A 6,763-nucleotide genomic window follows, 5' to 3' on the forward strand; every position below is an offset into this window, starting at 1 on the left:
ATAAATCTTCTTATAGTAATAAGTTATGAGAACTATCTTAGACCTTGGATCCAAAAGTGTGGCAACCCCCATGATACTATGTATGTTACCCCAATATTTCTCATATTTTTCATTCATTTTTGATGCCATAATCGCAATGGTTAGGTTAGAATCTAACATCCAATTTTGCAAAGCCAATCTTATTTCACAAATATTTGAAAAATAAAGGTTGGCTGTTGTGTATTTTGTTCCGAAAAACAATTCTATTGTGGTATAAAAAATCTTTAATTTTTCACTTACAATCCTAGCATTCTCCCAATCTTCGTCTGACGGCACGGTTTTGTATTGCTTATCACGTATTTTCAAACGATAAAAAACATCCTTATATGTTAGGGCTGTTTCTAACATATTATAGGTTGAATTCCATCGTGTTTTAACATCATAGCATAACTTTTTGGTACAGCTGATTTTACATTGTCGTGCCGTCTCTTCAAAATTTTCTATTTTTTTAGGAGTAGAGGACCAATATACACAACTAGCACGGATTTTTTCTAAACTTGGACCAATTACATCTAACCCATCCTTTACGATTAGGTTCAAAATATGTGCGCAACAACGCATGTGCAAAAAAGACCCACCTAGTAAAAGTTGTTCACTTTCTAATTTATTAACCAAAGCCTCAACTACTCCATCATTAGTACTACAATTGTCAACCGTTATAGTTGACAACCTACTATCTAAATTCCAATCTAAAATAACATTCATTAAGTGCTCCACGAGTACATCTATAGTGTGAGGAGAAGGTACGTATTGGAACCTACAATTAATACTTAATTTCAGCACAATTAACACTTAATTTCAGCACATAAGTAAATAACAAGTTTCAATACCTTAATAGTCGCTGCTGTAAATGCCATGAATCATCCACAAAATGTGCAGTAACCGCCATATAGGACTTCTTTTGGTTGTCTGCTGTCCACATGTGAGTTGTAATTGCCACCCTTCCTTCATTGTTCTCTAATTGCCACATGACTCTCTTCGTTCGATCCTTATAAAGTTTAAGAACATCATTTCTCACCGTGTTACGAGTTGGGATTTTGAACAATGGCTGCATGCTATTGCAAAAAATCTTGAATCCCATTTGGTCAACAAGCGAGAGAGGATGCTCGTGCAATACAACCATTTGCACAAGATCTTTTCTACAAACCCCTTGATCAAATTCATAATTTAATAAAGTAGTTTTCCCTTCTGATTTTTTAGTGACCAACAATTTTTGAAAAACTTGAGGGAATTTTTGTTGTTTTTTTCCTTAAACAAGACTCTATATGGGATCTAAGATGTCGTGTACCACTGCTAGCACTTGCTGCATAATTGTTCTTACAGTACTTGCATTCTGCCCTCATCTTGCCACCAATCATCTTCTTTGTCATATGCTCCCACACTTCAGATTTCAGTTTGGATGTATCAATAACATCCGGCTGATTAGGGGTACTTGATGACGGTGTTGCGATTGCAGCAGCACCTGATGCCGCTGCCTCACTTGTTGCCGGAGTTGCATTTGCAGCATCGCTTGCTGGTGGTGTTGGAGCAGAGCCCTCTCTAGGAGTAGAGGTTGCTTCCTCTTGATTAGTCGATTCTTGCGGGGTTGCCATGATAATATCTATAGGGGTTGCCATTTTACCTACAATAAGAAGAGTATAGTATTAGAAACATTGTAATAAGTTTCAGATAAACCTCTCAGAAAATCAGAAAATTAAATGACAAAATCAGAAAATTATGCTCATAAATACTTTAAAAAAAAACTGCATGATTTCATGCATGCAAGATTCTTATTCCTTTCTTTGCTTATATATAGCTTGATGCATGATCAGCTCTCTAAATTAAAAAAAAAAAACAAATCTGTTTATATGTAATTCAGACTAATTATTATAAGATCTAATTCTTCAATTGAAGATAGAGATATCACTACACTTAATCAAAAGTACAGGATACATATACGATAACTTGAAAAAAAAAAAAAACTTAACAAGAGCTGGGTTCTATGAAGATAAATTGGTAAAGATACCATATAGATAGGAACTAGAGCTGCATGCATATTCTACCCACTAAATCAGAACTTAACAAGCCATATTTTTTTTGCAAAAATCAGAAAATCAGAAAATTAAATGACTAAATCAGAAACCATAAATTAAATCAACTATAGGCACAATCTTTTTTAGCAATTAATAAAATATGTTGGTACAAATTTTTTAATAACATCCAATTAATAAAATACGTTGGTACAAATTTCATCTACAAAAAATAAATGATTTATCAGACATTGAACCAGAACTGTGAATGTTGGTACAAATTTTAGTAGGCATACTACAGCATGCCAACATAATTTTGAGTGGGTGATCTACCAGAGCAGTATGGTAGGAACTTCTACCTTTTTACAGCCTTATCTATATTGTGCCTCTGATCATACCCAACTGTGAATGTTACAAGGTACTTCTACTTAGTTCGCAAATCCTGCAAAAAAATACACATATAGTTATCGACTGCCAACCTTCATTAAAATGATAATTAAAACTGCAACCCTTCATTAGTATCTATATTAAATATTAATAGCAATCATTCTAACACCGTACCTGAAGGAAAGAAGCACAAAATCATACCTTTCCGAAAAGAAAGAGAATAATAAAAAAAAGAGGTCAAGGAAATGAATGTACCTACTCACCTCCTTTGGGATAAATCGAGTTGTAATGTACCTCTGCCCAAAAGCTTAAAAATATCACTGCACAACAATAAAATGCACAAACTTAATTTAAAACACAGGATTTCTCCTTCTAATTGGAAGTGGGGTTGGAAAAGATGGAAATCATGGAATATATTATAATTGTACCTCTTTTTGACTTCTCAACTTTAGGAAGAATTTCTATGTAGCATGTATCCTTGAAAGATGTTAGCACAAATATTTTGACACCGTACTGCATTGCAAGACAAGAGTACCAGTCAGGATAATCAAACCAGAAAATAAAAAATAAATAAAAAGTAAAAGAAAATGTGTGAAAATATCAGGTGCATAAAACATGAAATATCATGCATGCCGTCAAATATGGGAAACACCACTTATTCCTCTACTAATTACGTTTTCTAAAAAATCTTAAACTACCCTTATCTTTCATTTAATTGAAGCAAAGCAAGTGCAATAGAGGGAGGGACAGTTTGGAGATCTTTTGTACAAAATTGAAAAGGAAGTTTGTTCATCCTACTGGTACGGACTGTACTAGTACGGACTGTAGCAAGTACCAGAAAACTGGTATCACGCCAATACCAGTCACCATTCAAGCATATACTCATATTCTAATCGATTCAAAGCATTGAAGCATTAACAGATTAAATCAGCTCATTCAATTCAAGAATCAACAAATCACATTTCATTCAATTCAAAAATCAACAAATCAAATAACAGTTCAAAAGAAGGATAAAGTCTTCGTGCCATCACATAGACAAGAAAAAACAAAAGGGTTAAGGCGAAATTACCGGAAAAGCCTTCGTGCCATCACCTCTCGGACTGGTGGCGAAGAAGTGAAAGAGACGGAGAGAGACGATCTGGTGGCGGAGAGAGATGGAGTGAAGGAGAGAGATCACAACTATGGTGGCGGAGGCAGCGATCTGATGGCGGAGGTGGTGACAGAGAGAGAAGCCTAAGAGACGGAGAGAGAGGGAACAGAGAGGCGAGAGCGAGAGAGACTCGGACTGAAGAGTGAAGAGTGAAGAGCGGCTGCTCACTGGATGGCTAAAACTAAAACCCTAATTCAATATACTTGTATTAACATATAAGCCCAACGGACTGCCCGTGGGCTTAGAGTGAAGCCCAGGCCTGCCCTGGCCCGTCTTTAGGCCCGGCCTTACCTGGCCCGTCATTGTGTCGGGCCGACCGGGTAAAGGGCGGGCCGGGCGGATATTAACGGGCCTCCGGGCCAACTGGGCTTTTTTGCCATCCCTATTAATACTGGACCGGCCACCCATGTTATTGTTTCATTGATCCCGATTATATTATTTTATTCCATGGTCCATGTTAATATTGGACCAGCCACCCATGTTATTAATATGGATTGTTGGGTCAGACTTTTTGCAAGGGCTATGTCCTATGTTATTGTTTTGCTGACCCTGTTTATATTATTTTATTTTAGGGTCCATATTAATACTTAACCAAAAATCCATGTTATTAATTTGGATTGTCTTATCCAATTATAACATGGGCAGCCCATGTTAATAATTTCAATTTACTTTTGTCAGATTATTATCTTTTTTTTTGCGTCTCCCTTTTAATAGTGAACAAAAGAAGGGGTCCATGTGATGGAGTATTGTAGGACGCAGAAATTTGCACGGCGTCAGGTTAGCTAACGGTGCAGATTTTATGTGTGAGTGAAAATGCTCCCGCATGGGTTTAGTGCTCTGGTTCTTTAAAACGAACGTAGCAGGTCACCGAACTCAGGGGAAAGAGCATTCACTGGGTATTTCTTTCTGCTTTCCTTCTGGTTCACCCCTTGTGACAACCTACGTTCATGATCAGTTGTCGGAGGTTTTATTATTTTCGATTGTAAGGACGTTTAACTCCCGACGAGCGCAAGGTCCCGCTGTTAATTACATCAGAAAGACCTTTCGAGTCAAACTGAATACCTCGTTCATTCCAGGATTTGGAGCACTCTAGTAGTGTCTTTATATGGCAAGATAATAGTGTGCATTTACAACCCAAATACAACACTCCAATTGAACGTGTTTGGAGCACTCCAGTAGTGTTTCCGAATGGCAAGCTAATAGGGTATTTATTGTTAGTGTTGTGATCTAGAAGCCAACTATAGGATAATTGTTTTCTAAGTTTTATTCATGTAAATGAATGATTATGTTTATCATTTTGTTCCTTGAGTATTTTATTAATTATAGATCATTCAGGTTGAGGACTTGGAATTGTGAAACTCTATAAAAGATTCAATAAATACTCTAAAGTGTCCCTAGCCTTGGTAATTAACAAGGAACATTAATTACCGGCATAAGATTAGCATTTGGATTAGATGATGATCATGTTCTGCAGATCATATGACAAGGAGTTGTCAATCTAATCAAATGGATACCTGATGGAGATCAGGGGATTGAATGTGACCAAAATACAACATTTAATATGGATTGTGTTTGTGTCATTAATATTTTATTTGTGTATGGAATTCTAAGGTATGAGATGGTTGTTTTTCTCACATGAGAATGCGTATTCGTGGGTATTATCCAATGCTGTCCGTAACTGGCAGTCATACAGATTCTACCTCAGTATGTATTACTTATGTTGAGAGATAGTAATCATCAAGAATACCAATGTCCCTCATGTAAATGAGTGATGATATCACTGGGCCCCTTGATGAAATAATACAAGTATGTGCACATATGATTAAGGAATCATAATTACTGAATTATTTCGAAATCAAGAAATGAGTAGATTTGCAAGTATGATACATTCCTACCTTGAATCTATTCATGATATCATGTGACATGGAATTGAGACGAGGCAATTATTGCTTTAGGGATCATGATATAGTACTTATCATCTATGTCTTTTGGGTAATTACAATGCATATTGCTAGGTGCCGCTTGTAATTTATGGAATCGAAATGAGTTTCAGATTCCATTGCCAAATGACATAGATCCCACAGGGTCACACCAATAAGGAATTAATTAGAAAGGTTCCTTGATTTATTTGACATGTATGACATGACTGATAAATTGAGTTCTCTCTAAACATGAGTTAAATAGTTATGGAGATAATTATATGATACTATGGATTTAATTAAATGGTTTAATAAAATCCAAATATTGGAAAAGATCAAAATGGAAGAAGCATTATGAGCCACAAAAATGAGTTTTTGTGTGCAGAAAAGAGTTAAGTAATTTCGCAGCTTTTTCTTTGAACAAAACTTAAAACGGGCATATCTCATCAACCGTAACTCCGTTTTCAGTGTTCTACTTCTCGAAAAACTTGCGAGAAGATATACAATTTGATATAAAATAAGCCATAGGTCTATGCCGCATGCAGTACCGTGCAGTGCGTGGTTGGGCCAAAATCGACTAATTTTGGCCCGGAACTAAATATAGAAGTCATGGGGAACATGGCAGAACATGGAAAACGTGTCTAGGTCGGTGGGGCTCTTCTAGACAGCAAGTAAGCTATATAAAGAGGCCCCTACTGCCTAGAGAATGCATTCCATTCATTACTCTTCTTTCTTGGAGGATAGGGGTTAAGGAGCAATTAAATTAGTACTCTCTAGCAAGAGGAATATTTGATTTCTAATTAATTTCTTGGTGGATACCGTAGAGGACTTCTACCTTGAAGTCTCAACTTCGTGCAAGGCCTTGCAAAGCATCAACCACCATTAGTTTGATCAAGAGGTGAAGGATCTTCAACCCTACATCTCAAGGACCTTCCATTCTTGTTTAGAGACAAGAAACAAGAGGTATAATGTTTATTGATTTGGAAATTTGATTTTTGGCTTGATTTTAGTCACATATGATGATCTCTTTTGGTACTTTCTTGTTAAATTTTTTGAAATTCTGCTGCCATTAGTACCACGAATGCCCAACATTTACAACCCTAATACAACACTCTAATTGAAGTAGTTTGGAGCACTCTAGTAGTGCCTATATGGCAAGATAATAGGGCATTTACAACCCTAATACAACACTCAAAGTGAAGGTATTTGGATCACCCTAATAGTGTCTCTCTATGGTAAGATAATAGGGCATATACAAC

This window comes from Carex rostrata, chromosome 12 (genome assembly GCF_964058835.1).
Source record: "Carex rostrata chromosome 12, lpCarRost1.2, whole genome shotgun sequence".
NCBI lineage: Eukaryota > Viridiplantae > Streptophyta > Magnoliopsida > Poales > Cyperaceae > Carex > Carex rostrata.